The sequence below is a fragment of the Canis aureus genome, chromosome 22, assembly GCF_053574225.1.
Source record: "Canis aureus isolate CA01 chromosome 22, VMU_Caureus_v.1.0, whole genome shotgun sequence".
Classification (NCBI taxonomy): Eukaryota; Metazoa; Chordata; class Mammalia; order Carnivora; family Canidae; genus Canis; species Canis aureus.
This window is the reverse complement of record NC_135632.1, coordinates 42,574,535-42,590,924: the sequence shown is the minus strand read 5'-3', so window position 1 is coordinate 42,590,924 and position 16,390 is coordinate 42,574,535. Positions and strand designations below refer to the sequence as shown.

Genomic DNA, 16,390 nt, shown 5'->3' with positions numbered 1-16,390 from the left:
CAATAATAACATTAAGTGTATATGGTTTAAAAATCCAATCAAGTTCAGAGATTTCCAGATTGGAAAAAGAAACAAAATCCAACTATATTCTGTCTACAGGAGACACATTTTAGGTTCAAAGATACAAACAGATTGAAAACAAAAGGATGGGAAAAGGTATAGCATGAGAACAGCAACTGCAAAGAAGCTGGAATTTTAGCTGTTAATATCAGACATATAGACTTTTATATGAGACAATAGAGATAAAGAAATCTCTTTAGGGCAAATTGATATTACTAAGGAAATAAAAAAATTGTGTGTATGCATGTGTTATATGTGTCTGTACACACAAAGAATAGTGTGATACATCTCAAGTTGTGTTTACATTGATTTGGGCATAGACTCATCTCAATTCCAGTAGTCGTAGCCGACAAAGTGAGAGCACTCTGATAGTTGGGGGTTTTAGATCTGCTCTCAGGGCTTTATATTTGATATAAAGGATTTAAATTAGTCATAAGCAAGGGTCTTTTGAGACCAACTTAGCTGTTACCTGCTCCCTAGGTTATAGAGAAAGGTCTATGAGTAGCTTTTACCTCCTTTTTTTTTTTTTTTTAAATATAAGAGTTCTTTTGCTATAACAAAAATCCTGGTTAATGAATTTCTTGGGGAATTTTATGCAGATAAAATATGAACAGAACACAACTCCAAATTAATTCCACAATTGTCTTAGGTTATTATTAACAAAGGAAGGCCTGTGTTTCTCAAAGGTCTAATAAAGGCCTAGGACAATTTTAAACTTCAAGATTAAATAATAGCAACACTATAATTATAATGTTAAATTTCTCTGAAAGGCTCAAGAATAATTCTTTCCCATCCTCTGGTTGCACTCTGGCCTTCTCAGACTAACAGCAAAGCTTGGAGTGGGGAACTCTCCAGATGGTCACTCTGATATGGCATCTACACCTCTGAAGGCTGGTGTCATGCCCATTGCTCCAGCTTCCTGTTTGTTTTTGTTTTTTTTTTTAATTTTTATTTATTTATGATAGTCACAGAGAGAGAGAGGCAGAGACACAGGCAGAGAGAGAAGCAGGCTCCATGCACCGGGAGTCCGATGTGGGATTCGATCCCGGGTCTCCAGGATTGTGCCCTGGGCCAAAGGCAGGCGCCAAACCGCTGCGCCACCCAGGGATCCCTCCAGCTTCCTGTTTAAGAAGAAAGTATTCTTGCAGCTTAGCTGCAAGCTTAAGCTTTGTTTCTCTTTGTTTTTCCTCTCAGTACAGCCTTATTTCCTTTGTTGACTGCAATGCTCAGTGGCCAATGGGACATGAAGTATGTTTAGAGTATGCTACCTGGGCCAGATCCACCATGGCTACCCCACTTGTCAAGTCTAACCAAGATTCTCCCTCAGTGCTCATAAACCACTGTTTAGTGGCCCTAGACCTCCCAAAGGGGAGATGAGGGGGAACCTCAGGCCAAGTCAACTGCAGAAAATGCACGGGTCCCTGATCATTGGCTCTTGCAGAAAACTGTCAGCTTGGCTCTCGTGTTTGGATTTCTGATAGGAGAATACAACTCGATCAATAGTCAATTCATGCATTGAAGCAGCAAGTAGTGAACTCCTACTTTGCTCTAGATTTTGGTCCAGCTGGCAGAGGTCCAAATGTGCACAAAGCCTTAGTCCCTTCTGAGAAGGAGCCAAAGGTTGGTATGTGAAAAAATACATGTAAAAAATATATCTGGAACATTGTGTTGTGATAATAGATGGATGTAACAGAGAAGCTCTCCAGTCTTCTATGAATGGAAAGTTGCCCTAGGCAAGTGACCACACCATAGTCAAGTGTGCTCTCTGGGCTTTGGCTTCTGTTTTGGTCTAGTCTGAAAAGTAATGCCTTAATCATTTGTCATCATTCATTCACTGATTTATTCAGCAAACATTAAATACCTACCAAAGGCCAGACGTCTTGAGTTCTGTTCTCAGAGAGCCCATTACCATACAAGCAGAAAAACCCTTAGATTCTAGTGTGACAAGTGCATTGTTAGGGGTGAGTTACATAGGAGGAGGCCTAGTGGTATAATCTTTAAAGACTTCATGGGAGGTGATTAATCTGGTGGGGCTATTGGATGGCGTGCAGAACTCTGGACTTATACATTTGCTTAATGATGATACTGGATGAGTGGGTAGGCAGAGAGGGCAGTTTGAACTTTGAGTTGAGTAAAGGACCTAATATTCTCTAGTGGAGAATGTATGGTCAGAGGATTTTAAAACTGGTGTTTTGTCTTTTCTTTTCTTTTTTCTTTTCTTTTCTTTTCTTTTCTTTTCTTTTTTCTTTTCTTTCTTTTCTTCTTTCTTTCTTTCTTTCTTTCTTTCTTTCTTTCTTTCTTTCTTTCTTTCTTTCTTTCTCTCTTTTTTTGTAGTAGGGTTGAAATTTTTTCCTACCTAGTTAACTAGTTAACATACAGTGTTATATTCATTTCAGGTGTACAATATAGTGATTCAACACTTCCCTACAACACCCACTGCTCATCACAAGTGCACGCCTTAACCCTCCTCATCTATTTCATCTAACCCCTCACCTACCTCCTCCTCATCAGTTTGTTCTCCATAATTAAGTCTTTTTCTTGATTTGCCTCTTTCTCTCTTTTTTCCTTTTGCTCATTTGTTTTGTGTCTTAAATTCCACATGTGAGTAAAAATCTGATTTATTTTGCTTAGCATAATACACTAGCTCCATCCATGTCATTGCAAAGAGAGTTCATTCCTTTTTTATGGCTGAGTCATATTCCATTGTGATATATTCATATCACATATTTACACATTTGTCAATTGGTGGACACAGGCTGCTTCCGTAATTTGACTATTGTATATAATGCTGCTATAAACGTTGGGGTCATGTATCCCTTTGAAGTAGTATTTTTGTATTCTTTTTTTAAAAAAATATTTTATTTATTTATTCATGAGAGACACAGAGAGAGGCAGCGACACAGGCAGAGGGGGAAGTAGGCTCCATGCAGGGAGCCTGATGTGGGACTCGATCCTGGTACTCCGGGATCACGCCCTGAGCTGAAGGCAGACGCTCAACCTCTGAGGCACCCAGGTGTCCCAGTATTTTTGTATTCTTTGGGTAAATACCTAGTAGTGCAATTTCTGTATTGTATTAGTTGTTCTATTTTTATTTTTTATTTTTAGTTTTTTATTTTTATTTTTTATTTTTAGTTGTTCTATTTTTAACTTTTTGAGGAACCTCCATTCCGTTTTCCATAATGGCTGTACCAGTTTGCATTCCTACCAACAGTGAACAAAGGTTCCCCTTTATCTACATCCTCGCCAAAACCTGTTGTTGATGTTGTTGATTTTAGCCATTCTGACAGGTGTGAGGTGATAGCTCATTGTAGTTTGTATTTGCCTTTCCCCAATGATAAGTGATGTTGAGCATCTTTTTATGTGTCAATTGGCTATCGGGTGTGTTCTTTGGGAAAATGCCTATTCATGCCTTCTGCCCATTTTTCAGTTGAATTATTTGTTTTTTGGGTATTGAGTTGTGTAAGGTTTTTATATATTGTGGATACTAGCCCTTTATTGGATATGTTTTTTGCAAATATCTTCTCCCATTCTGTAGGTTGTCTTTTAGTTTTGTTGATTATTTCCCTCATTGTGCAGAAACTTTTTATGTTGATGTAGTCCCAAGAGTTATTTTTGCTTTTGTTTCTCTTGCCTCAGAAGACATATCTAGAAATAAGTTGCAATGGCTAGTGTCAAAGAAGTCACTCTCTGTGTTCTTTTCTAGGAGTTTTATGACTGCAGGTCTCACATTTAGATCTTCATTGATTTTGAATTTTTATTAATTTTTTATTTTATTTTTAAAATTTTTTTGAAAATTTAAATCATTTAAAAATATGTATATATTTTTATTGGGGTTTGATTTGCCAACATATAGTATAACATCCAGTGCTCATCCCGTCAAGCGCCCCCCTCAGTGCCCGTCACCCAGTCACCCATTCCCCCTGCCCACCTCCCTTTCCACCACCCCTTGTTCATTTCCCAGAGTTAGGAGTCTCTCATGTGTTCTGTCACTCTTTCTGATTTTTCCCACTCATTTTCTCTTCTTTCCCCTATAATCCCTTTCACTATTTTTTTATTTCCCCACATGAGTGAAACCATATAATGATTGTCCTTCTCTGATTGACTTACTTCACTCAGCATAATACCCTCCAGTTCCATCCACATTGAGGCAAATGGTGGGTATTCGTTGTTTCTAACGGCTGAGTAATATTCCATTGTATGTATACATACCACATCTTCTTGATCCATTCATCTGTCGAAGGACATAGAGGCTCCTTCCGTAGTTTGGCTATTGTGGACATTGCTGCTATGAACATCGGGGTGCAGGTGTCTCGGCTTTTCACGGCATCTGTATCTTTGGGATAAATCCCTAGTAGTGCAACTGCTGGGTCGTAGGGTAGCTCTATTTTTTAACTCTTTGAGAAACCTCCACACAGTTTTCCAGAGTAGCTGCACCAGTTCACATTCCCACCAACAGTGCAAGAGGGTTCCCCTTTCTCCACATCCTCTCCAACATTTGTTATTTCCTGTCTTATTAATTTTCCCCATTCTCACTGGTGTGAGGTGGTATCTCATTGTGGTTTTGATTTGTATTTCCCTGATGGCCAGTGATGCGGAGCATTTTCTCATGTGCTTGTTGGCCATGTGTATGTCTTCCTCTGTGAGATTTCTGTTCATGTCTTTTGCCCATTTCATGATTGGATTGTTTGTTTCTTAGGTGTTGAGTTTGATAAGTTCTTTATAGATCTTGGATACTAGCCCTTTATCTGATAGGTCATTTGCAAATATCTTCTCCCATTCTGTAGGTTGTCTTTTAGTTTTGTTGACTGTTTCTTTTGCTATGCAGAAGCTTTTTATCTTGATTAAATCCCAATAGTTCATTTTTGCTTTTTATTTTATTTTTTTTTTTAGAGAGAGAGCATGAGTGGGGTGGGGAGGGGCAGAGGAGGAAGGAGAGAGAGAATCTTAAGCAGGCTCCACTCCCAGCATGGAGCCAGATACAGAGCTTGATCTCACCACCCTGAGATCATGACCTGAGTTGAAATCCAGAGTTGGAAGCTTAACCAACTGAGTCACCCAGGCAAACCCATCCATTTTGAATTCATTTTTTGTGTGTGATATAAGAAAGTGATCCAGTTTCATTCTTTTGCATGTTGCTGTCCAGTTTTCCCAACACCATTTATTGAAGAGACCATCTTTTTCCATTGGATATTCTTTTTCTACTTTGTTGGAGATTAATTGATCATATGATTGTGGTTTGATTTCTGGCCTTTCTGTTCTCTTCTACTGATCTATGTGTCTATTTTGTGCCAGTACCGTAGTGTTTTGATCACTACAGCTTTGTGATATAACTTGAAGTCCAGAATTGTTATGCCTCCAGCTTTGCATTTCTTTTTAAAGATGGCTTTGGAAAAAAAAAAAAAAAGAGGCTTTGGCTTTTTGAGGTATTTTGTGGTTCCATACTATTTTAGGATTGTGTGTTCTAGCTCTGTGAGAAATGTTGTTGGTATTTTGCTAAGGATTGCACTAGATATGTAAATTACTTTGGATAGTATTGAGATTTTAGCAATATTTGTCCTTCCAGTCCATGAACATGGAATGTCTTTCCATTTCTTTATGTCATCTTCAATTTCTTTCATCAGTGTTTTACAGTTTTCACAGTGTAGGTCTTTTACCTCTTTGGTTGGGTTTATTCCTAGATATCTTTTTTTTTTTAAGATTTTATTTATTTATTCATGAGAGACACACAGAGAGAGAGAGAGAGAGAGAGAGAGAGAGAGGCAGAGAAAGGCAGAGGGAGAAGCAGGCTCCATGCAGGGAGCCCAATGTGGGACTCCCTGGGCTGAAGGTGGCGCTAAACTGCTGAGCCACCCAGGCTGCCCTATTCCTAGATACCTAATTGGTTTTGGTGCAATTGTAAATGGGATTTATTCCTTAATTTCTCTTTCTGCTGCTTCATTATTGGGTATAGAAATGCAACAGATTTCTGTACATTGATTTGTTTATCAGTTCTAGCAGTTTTTTTGTGGAGTCTTTTGGGTTTTCTGTATATAGTGTCATGTTGTATACAAACATTGAAAGTTTTACTTCTTCCTTCCCATTTTGGATGCCTTTTATTTTTCTGCTGTTTAATTGCTATGACTAGGACTTCCAGTACCATGCTAAATAAAAGTGGTAAGAGTAGACATCCCTGTCTTCTTCCTGATAGAGGAAAATTTGAGAGTTTTAGGATATTATCTACCTACCTACTTAAATATCCACTTATGATATTAGCTGTGGATTTTTCATCTATGGCCTTTATTATGTTTAGATATGTTTCCTCTAAACCAATTTTGTTGTGGGTTTTTATCACAAGTGGGTATTGTATTTTGTCAGATGCTTTTTCTGCATCATTGAAATGATCATATGGTTCTTATCCTTTCTTTTATTAATGTGATATATCACATTGATTGATCTGTGAATATTGAACCACCCTTGCAACACAGGATTAGATTCCACTTGATCATGGTGAATGATTTTTTAAATGTATTGTTGGATTCAGTTTTCCAGTATTTTGTTGAGGATTTTCACATCAGAGATATTGGCCTGTAGTTCTCTTTTTTTTTTTTAAATTTTTTATTGGTGTTCAATTTACTAACATACAGAATAACCCCCAGTGCCCGTCACCCATTCACTCCCACCCCCACCCTCCTCCCCTTCTACCACCCCTAGTTCGTTTCCCAGAGTTAGCAGTCTTTACGTTTTGTCTCCCTTTCTGATATTTCCCACACATTTCTTCTCCCTTCCCTTATATTCCCTTTCACTATTATTTATATTCCCCACATGAATGAGAACATATAATGTTTGTCCTTCTCCGACTGACTTACTTCACTCAGCATAATACCCTCCAGTTCCATCCACGTTGAAGCAAATGGTAGGTATTTGTCATTTCTAATAGCTGAGTAATATTCCATTGTATACATAAACCATCAAGACAGTGTGGTACTGGCACAAAAACAGACACATAGATCAGTGGAACAGAATAGAGAACCCAGAAGTGGACCCTGAACTTTATGGTCAACTAATATTCAATAAAGGAGGAAAGACTATCCACTGGAAGAAAGACAGTCTCTTCAATAAATGGTGCTGGGAAAATTGGACATCCACATGCAGAAGAATGAAACTAGACCACTCTCTTTCACCATACACAAAGATAAACTCAAAATGGATAAAAGATCTAAATGTGAGACAAGATTCCATCAAAATCCTAGAGAAGAACACAGGCAACACCCTTTTTGAACTCGGCCACAGTAACTTCTTGCAAGATACATCCACGAAGGCAAAAGAAACAAAAGCAAAAATGAACTATTGGGACTTCATCAAGATAAGAAGCTTTTGCACAGCAAAGGATACAGTCAACAAAACTAAAACACAACCTACAGAATGGGAGAAGATATTTGCAAATGACATATCAGATAAAGGGCTAGTTTCCAAGATCTATAAAGAACTTATTAAACTCAACACCAAAGAAACAAACAATCCAATCATGAAATGGGCAAAAGACATGAACAGAAATCTCACAGAGGAAGACATAGACATGGCCTGTAGTTCTCTTTTTAAGTGGTGTCTTTGTCTGGTTTTGGTAGCAGGCAATGCTGGCCTCATGGAATGTATTTGAAAGTTTTCCTTTCTTTTTTTTATTTTTTTGGAATAGATTGAGAATAAATATTGATTCTTCTTTAAATGTTTGATAGAATTCACCTGTGAAGTCATCTGATCCTGAACTTCTGTTGGGAGCTTTTGATTACTGATTAAATTTCTTTGCTAGTTTTTGGTCTGTTCAAGTTTTCTGTTTCTTTCTGTTTCAATTTTGGTAATTTCTATATTTCTAGGACTTTTTCCATTTCTTCTAGGTTGTCCAATTTGTTGGCATATAATTTTTCATAATATTCTCCTATAATTGTGTTTCTGTGGTGAAGGTTGTTATTTCTCCTCTCTTGTTTGTGATTTTATTTGTTTGAGTCCTTTCTCATTTCTTTTTGATACGTCTGGCTGGAGGTTATAAATTTTATTAATTTTTTAAAAGAACCAGCTCCTGGTTTCATTGATTGTTACATATATATTTTTCAGTTTCTATATCATTTATTTCTGCTCTAATTTTTGTTATTTCTCTCCCTCTGCTGGCTGTAGGCTTTGTTTGTTGTGCATTTTCTAGCTATTTTAAGTGTAAGGTTAGGTTGTTTATTTGAGACTTTTCTTGCTTGAGGTAGGCATGTATTGCTATAAACTTCTCTCATAGAACCACTTTTGCTGTGTCTCAAAGGCTTTGGACTGTCACGTTTCATTTTCATTTGTTTCCATGTATTTTTTAAAAAAATTCTTCTTTTATTTCCTGGTGGACACATTTATTGTTTAGTAGCATGTTGTTTACCTTCCATGTATTTGTGGTCTTTCCAGACTTTTTCTTATGGTTGGCTTCTAGTTTCATACTATTGTGGTCAGAAAAGGTGCATGCTATGACTTCAGTCTTCTTGTATTTGTTTAGGCTTGTTTTGTGGTCTAACGTGATCTATTCTGGAGAATGTTCCATGTGGACTTGAAAAGAATGTGTATTCTGCTGTCTTAGGACAAAATGTTCAGAATATATCTGTTAAATCCATCTGGTCCAGTGTGTCACTCAAAACCCTTGTCTCCTTGTTTTCTTTTTCATTTTCATTTTCTTCTCTTTCTTTTTTTTTTTTTATTCTCTTTCTTTTTTTAAAAGATCTATACATTCATTTTAGAGACAGCGTGTGAGCAGGGGGAGGAAGAGGGAGAGGGAGAGAAAGAATCTCAAGCAGACTTCTTCCTGAGCAGGGAGCTTAACTCAGGGCTTAATCCCAGGACCCTGAGATCATGACTTGAGCCGAAGGCAGATGCTTAACTGAATGAGCCACCCACTATCTATTCAGGTAAATCTTATATTAATGTGAGTGGGATCTGTTTGTGTGTGTGTTTAGAGAGTTTTAATTATCTTGTTACACTTTATCTGCTGATTCTAGCCCCCCCCCATTAGAAAAGTGATCTTCAAAGTTGGATATAAAAATCAATGGAACTGCATGAGGACTTTCCAGGTAGTACTAGAGTATGGTGAGTTTAAGGAAGTCATTTTCTGGATCTTCAACTCCCATAGGTAGGTATTACTCAAATTTGACCTGCTTGAAAAGAGAATGGGATCTATTTTTGTATTGAATTTTCTTTTTTTTTTAAAGGTTTTATTTATTTATTCATGAGAGACACACAGAGAGAGGTAGAGACATAAGCAAAGGGAGAAGTAGACTCCCTGGGGGAGAGCCTGCTGAGGGACTCCATCCAAGGACCCCGGGAATCACACCCTGAGCCAAAGGCAGATGCTCAACCACTGAGCCACACCTAGGTGCCCCTGTATTGAATTTTTTAAGTGAATTAGATTTTTATTTTTTTGATGTACAAGAAACCTATTGATTTTCTGCATTTATTTTGTAATTAATCACTTTTTTGAATTTGCTGATTATCTCTGATAATTTCCAATCGATTTTCTCGGGTTTTTGAGGAATGTAATGATAAGATCTACAAATATGGGATACTTGGCCTCTTGTTTAGAATATTAATGCACTTGTTTTACTTTTTTAATTATTTTATTGTTTAACATGCTTACAGTTGACTCTTGAACAACATGGATTTGAACTGCATATGTTCATATACATGCAGATTTTTTAGAAAAATACAGTACAGTCCTGTAAATTTGTTCTCTCTTTCTTTTGATTTTCTTAATAACATTTTCTTTTCTCTAGCTTACTTTAAGAATATAGTATGTAATACATATAATATACAAAATAGGTATTAATCAACTGTCTATTACAGGTAGGCTTCTGGCCAATAGTAGGCTATTAGTAGTTATGGTTTTAGGGAGTCAAAATTATATGAGAATTTTCAACTGCATGGGTCAGTATTCTTAACCCCTGTGAAGGTCAAAAGGTTAACTGTATACTGTTTGGGATTTAAATTGGAATGCTTATGCTTCACCATTAAGGAGAATACCAGCTGTTAGTTTTGTGTATGTATATATTATTAATTTTATTGAATTTCTAAAAAATAAATCAAGGTCTTATGCTTTTTGGAAATTTCTCATGATCATCACATGATTTCTTCCTTTGATCCATTATGGATCAAATATTTTGAAGAAATGTATTACACTTAGATTTCCTAATTTTTAGCTGTGCCTACCTTCCTGAAATAAATCCAACTTGAATTAATTTTATAATACTCTTAGATTCTATTGCTATTATATTTAGACTTTTCAGGTATATTTACATATATTGGAGTGGTTTTTAAAGCAATTATTCTGGGCAAGATCTGATGATATAAGCTCTGTTGGTGTCTCTAAAAGAATGGAGATATTTTCCTTCTTTTCTTGTCCTTTGATATGTCCTAAATAGCATATGAGGTTTGATTTTGAAATAGCTCATCCCTGAAACAATTTAAAACTGGCATTTTTTGAGAAGTAGTTTCTTTCTGACCATTTCCCTAATTTTGATTTGGGAGATAGAAGATGAATTATTTTCAGCTTCTCTTATCAAAGGGAGTTGTCAATTATCACTTCAGCCATTAACTGAACCTAGAATTGGCTTTTCTGAGGAGCAATTTCCTTGTCTTATGAGAGGACTTTTGGGGTGTCTATGGCCCTGTGAGCTGCCTCCTAGGTGTGAGGCATGGGAACTTAGTGGACTGACTTTAAGGCTTGTCATTTTTCCTCCACGACAAGACATCATTGAGAAAAGAAAGCAGGAAGGAGGTTGAGTGCTTAAATCCTGTCCCTACTTTGCCCTCCTTGCTCCTCATCCCCTAGGAACTCTGTTGTCAGGTATGTCAGATATATATTTGCCCAGATGCCTCCAAAATATCTCCTCATGAAAATCTCACAGGCCCAACCTCACCTGTCTCCTTGTCCTCCAAATGTCCTTTCCTTCTACCTTCCCCATTCAATGCATGACACCTCCATGCAGGTTTCCTTTTTTTTTTTTTTCTGTTTCTTACATAAGTTTATTTCTTTAGTCTTCTTTTTTTTTTAATTTATTTTTTATTGGTGTTCAATTTACTAACATACAGAATAACCCCCAGTGCCCGTCACCCATTCACTCCCACCCCCCGCCCTCCTCCCCTTCTACCACCCCCAGTTCGTTTCCCAGAGTTAGCAGTCTTTACGTTCATGCAGGTTTCCAAATCAAGAGTTTGAGTTTTTCCTATGATTGTGCCTTCTCTTTTACCCATTCCATTTGATTTGTTCATAAGGTCTCCTGATCCATCATTTTTTTTTCTCTCTCTCTCTCTTTTTTACCTATCATTGCTGCCTTCTCCTTAAATCTGGTCTTCATTGTCATGTTGGCCTGCTCATCAGCCTCTGACTCTAATCTTGTCTCTAGTATACTCCCATGCCCCCAAATCTCCTTTCACACTTCTGCAAGAGTCACCTTTTCAAAATGATTTTGCAAAAATATTGGGTTGGAGTGCTTAGGTGACACGGTTAAACACCTGACTCTTGATTTCGGCTGGAGTCATGATTTCAGGATTGTGAGACTGAGCCCTGTGTTGGGCTTCATGCTGGGCATGGAGCCTGCTTGGGATTGTCTCTGCCCCTTTTGTTGTACTCTGTTTCAAACAAAATATTAATTATGGGGTGCTGCCCATAATTATGTGCATGTAATTGTGTGTTTATGATATAATATGCATATTATCTTTTAAAAATCAGAAAATACCTGAATTGTGAAATACATCCTATTTTAAGGATTCAAGATGGAGTGGGGGGCCCCATCTCATTCTTCAGAGATAACTCTTTAAATTCCGTTAGCTTTTAACCATTAGCTCTTTTGTGTGGGCTGCTGACATGCCATCCAGACTGAGAAAGGCCCGGAAGCTTCAGGGCCACATGGACCACAGCTGCATGGGCAAACACCAGAAGCACCCAGATGGCTGGTTTAATGCTGGTGGCATGCTGTATCACAATATCATCCAGCTTACTTTGGAAAAGTTGGTATGAGGCATTACCACTTAAAGAGGAACTAGAACTTCTGCCCAAGCTTTGTCAACCTTGAGAAACTGTGGACCTTGGTCAGCAAGCAGATGTGGGTAAATGCTGCCAAAAGTAAAACTGGAGCTGCTCCTATCATTGATATGGTGTGATTGGGCTACTACAAAGATTGGGGAAAGGAAAGCTCCCAAAACAGCCTGTCATCCTGAAGGCCAAATTTTTCAGTAGAAGAACCAAAGAGAAGGGATCCCTGGGTGGCGCAGCGGTTTAGCGCCTGCCTTTGGCCCAGGGCACGATCCTGGAGACCCGGGATCGAATCCCACGTCGGGCTCCCGGTGCATGGAGCCTGCTTCTCCCTCTGCCTGTGTCTCTGCCTCTCTCTCTCTCTCACTGTGTGCCTATCATAAGTAAACATTAAAAAAAAAAAAAAAAAAACCAAAGAGAAGATTTTTTTTTTGTTAAGGCAATTTTTTTAAAGATTTTATTTATTTATTCATGAGAGACACAGAGAGAGACAGAGACAGGTAGACACACAGGTAGAGGGAGAAGCAGGCTCCTTGTAGGGAGGCCAATGTGGGACTTGATCTGGGTCTCCAGGATCACGCCCTGGGCTGAAGGCAGTGCTAAACTGCTGAGCCACCCGGGCTGCCCTGAAGAGATTAAGGATATTGAGGGGGTCAGCAGGGTGCGGCCTATATCCTTGTAGATTGAAGCCAAGTGGAAGTAGGTTCATATTAAATGCTAACAAGTGCTTTTTAAAAATTATATTTATATTCATATTTTAAATTTCTTGACTTGTCAGTTTTGGATATTTTTGCACATTGACTATCTATTATAATTTATAAAGACTTGACTTATATGTTTCTCAACTATCTTAGACTGCTAGGGCTGCCATAACCAAGTATCACAGATTTGTCAGTTTAAACAACAGAAATTTATTTCCTCACAATTCTGGAGGCTGGAAATCCAAGATCAAGGTATCAGCAGGGTTGGTTTCTCCCAATGCTTCTCTTCTCGGCTTGTAGATAGTCATTTTTTTCCTGGTGTCTTCACATGGTCTTCCCTTTGTACATATCTGCGTCTTAATTTCCTTTTCTTATAAAGACACCAGTCATATTGAATTAGGCCCCACCTTAATGACTTCATTTAACTTTAATTACCTCTTTAAAAACTCTATCTTCAAATACAGTCACATTTGTAACTACCAGGGTTTAGAACTTTAACATACGAATTTAGGATACCATTTAGCATATAACACCAACTGCACCTATTCCTCTATGTTTTTATAAAACTTTTGGTTTATTTGATAGTTTCCATCATTCATCATTAGTTTTGTGCAAACATTGATATTGCGGAGTACAGGAAGGTACTATAATTATATTTCCTTTAAAATTTTTTTTCTAGTTTTAATAATTGTCCCCAGTCATTAATTCAACTGATAACCTGTGTACCTACCTATCATTAAATTTTTTCTTAGATGCTTTAATCAGATAAAAGCAGATCTATGCTTTTTAGGTAGTTAAAAGTATATTAATAAAAGCCCCAAACACTATTCCACCAGTCTGCTTCTTCTGAATTGGTCACTCTTTAAACCTGCGAGGTAGCTGTCATTCCTCCTTTGGGTTCTTTCTTCGGTTCCAGGTTTTCCTTTCTCTTCATTTTCTTCTTTATTTTTTTTCTGGAACACATAAGCAGTAGCTTTCTAAGAAAAGGCATGAGATATAACTTTTTAGGCTTCCTGCATGCATTAAAGTATATTTTATACTCACACATGATTGATAGTTTGTGGGCATAGAGTTCTAGGTTGAGAATATTTATTCCTGAGATGTTTGAAGGCATATACCACTCATATCTACAAGATTTCCATTTTTTTTTTTAAAGTTTATTTTGGAGAGACAGCATAGCAGATGGGAGGGCAGAGGGAGAGGGAGAGTATCCTCAAGCAGGTTCTGCACTGAGTGTGAAGCCCAATGTGGGGCTCAATGTCATAACCTTGAGATCATGGCCTGGGGTGAAACCCAGAGTTGGATGCTTAACCAACTAAGCCACCCAGGCACCTCGTCTAGAAGATTTCAATGTGACCTTCATATATACCTGTTTATATTCTCTCTGAAAGCTTTGGAGTCTTTTGTTATTCTTGAGATTCTGAAATTATTCAATGATATACCTTGTACTGAGTCTTTCTTCACTTATTCTAGGCTGTTGGTGGTTCTTTTACTTTTTGGCTTATTTTTCAATTTTGATAATTTCCTTATCTCATTGAAAAACTTTTCCTGTTTTCTGTGTTCTTTTTCTGTAACTTCTGTCATTCAGATGTGGGACAGGCTGGTATGTATGATGCTCTAATTTTCTTTTCTCTCATATTTCCTATCTTTCCATCTTACACCTTCAGAGAGATTTTTACCTCTTACAAAAATTGGTTAAAATGTGTGTCTCCTTTAATGGCTTTGAGTGGCTTTCAAAATGTCCAAGTTTCTTTAATGATTGACCCCTGACCACCCCTCTTTCCTTGTAGTTTGCACCCTTCCTTTGCTTTTCTGTGATCTTCTTTGAATGTCTCTCTCTGTGCTCATCACATTGTGTTGCTGGTTCTACTCAGTTGTCTCTCTGCTTTTCTTGTGAGCTTCCTGAGGACTAGGTTTGGCTTTTATGTGACATTTAATTTTATTTTAGAAAGAGAAACAGAGAGTGGAGGGGAAGGGGCAAGGGGAGAGGGAGAGACTCTCAAGTGGACTCCCCACTAAGTGTGGAGCCTGATATGTCTCATGACCCTGAGATCATGACCTGAGCTGAAAGAGTCAAATTCTTAACTGACTGAGACACCCAGGTAGGGATTTTTTCATCCCAAATGCAGGACTTGATACATTATAGGATTTCAGTATTGTTTGCTGAATAAATGTAAACAAAACTTATTATTTCACCACAATGGTAGGTCTTGAGATGAAGATTGGTGTGCAGATGGTTTGCCAAGGAACTGCTTGCAGTAGAATTTACTAAGGGATTGGGGAAGATGGATAGGGAAGAGACAGAAATCAGGCAAGGATATAATTTTATGTGGTCAGAAGTCTAAGCCTAATCCTCTAGGGGAACTCCGGAGTTTAAATTATCCCTCAGAATTTGTCCATACTTGAGGCAAGGAGTTGGGTTTTCATAATCTAGCATTGTCAGTCGCTGGCTGTGGGGTAGGGCAACCAACCACCCTAGTTGGTCCAGAACTGTCTTGGTTTTAGCAGTAAAAGTCTTATGATGGGGCAGACCAGGACAGTTGGCAACACTATCAGGAACTTCCATCTCTCTATACTTTGGGGCAAAGTGGCTTCAGTAGCCCAAGGGAAGTCCTTGGAAAAGAAACAGTTGCATCCATTAGAACCTGTGGTGGGTAGAATAATGAACCCCAAAGATGTCCAGATCCTAAACCCTTGAACCTGTGAATATCTTCTCTTAGGTAATAAAAGAGACAGGTGTGATTAAGGTAAGGATCTTGAGATGGGGAGGTTATCCTGGAATATCCTGGGGGCTCAATGTCATCACAAAGATCCTTATCATTGAAAGAGGGAGGCAGCAGAGTCACAGATGTGATGGAGGATATAGAACTCAGAATGATGCCATTGCTGGCTTTACACATGGAGGGGGCTACTGGCCAATGAATGTAGGAAGCCTCTAGAAACCAGAAAAGACAAGAAGTAAATTCTCCCCTAGAGCCTCCGGAAAGAATAGAACCCTGCAGCACCTTGATTTTAGTCCCACAAGACCTATTTTGGATTTATGACTTCCAGAACGGTTAAGATGATAAATGTATGCTGTTTTAAACCACCAAGTTTGGGAGAATTTGTTGTAAAACCTGTTGCAAATTTGTGGCAAATGAATACACAAGCAAAGGTTCACTGAAGCTGGTGTGGGGGGTGGACATAGAAATCATAAAAACATCTGAGACATGATCCTGGTGGTGCCTCAACAGTTTCTGCTCCCTTCAAATCAGAAAACTAAATTACATAGCTAAAACTTTAAATCAGTAGTCAACATATTAGTTGACTATCAAATTAGGGAAGTATGGCATGGTGGTCAAGCCATGGGATCTGGAGTTTGATGCCTGTTGGTTAAATCCTGGCTTTGGACATTTATAAGCTCTATATACTGTTGGTGTGTTGCATAAGCCCTTTCAATCTCTGGTGCCTCATCTGTAAAATGGGGATAAAACCCAAGAGCTATTCTAAAGGTTAGATGAATATGTTCACAAAGCATTTGAGACACAGTAAAATCTCAATGCAGATATTATTGGTAGCTCAGTGAGAAACCCCCCCTCTCTGTTCAACTGTTTACATTCTA

General features: G+C 38.1%; 1 long non-coding RNA gene and 1 pseudogene across 3 annotated transcripts in view; both read left to right on the top strand.

Annotated features, from left to right (window-relative positions):
- The window catches only part of LOC144294097 (uncharacterized), a 94,450-nt gene that overhangs the window by 55,058 nt on the left and 23,002 nt on the right, over nucleotides 1–16,390 (top strand). The gene's annotated exons all lie outside the window — the stretch shown is intronic.
- On the top strand, nucleotides 11,350–12,335 carry LOC144293592 (large ribosomal subunit protein uL15 pseudogene; annotated as a pseudogene).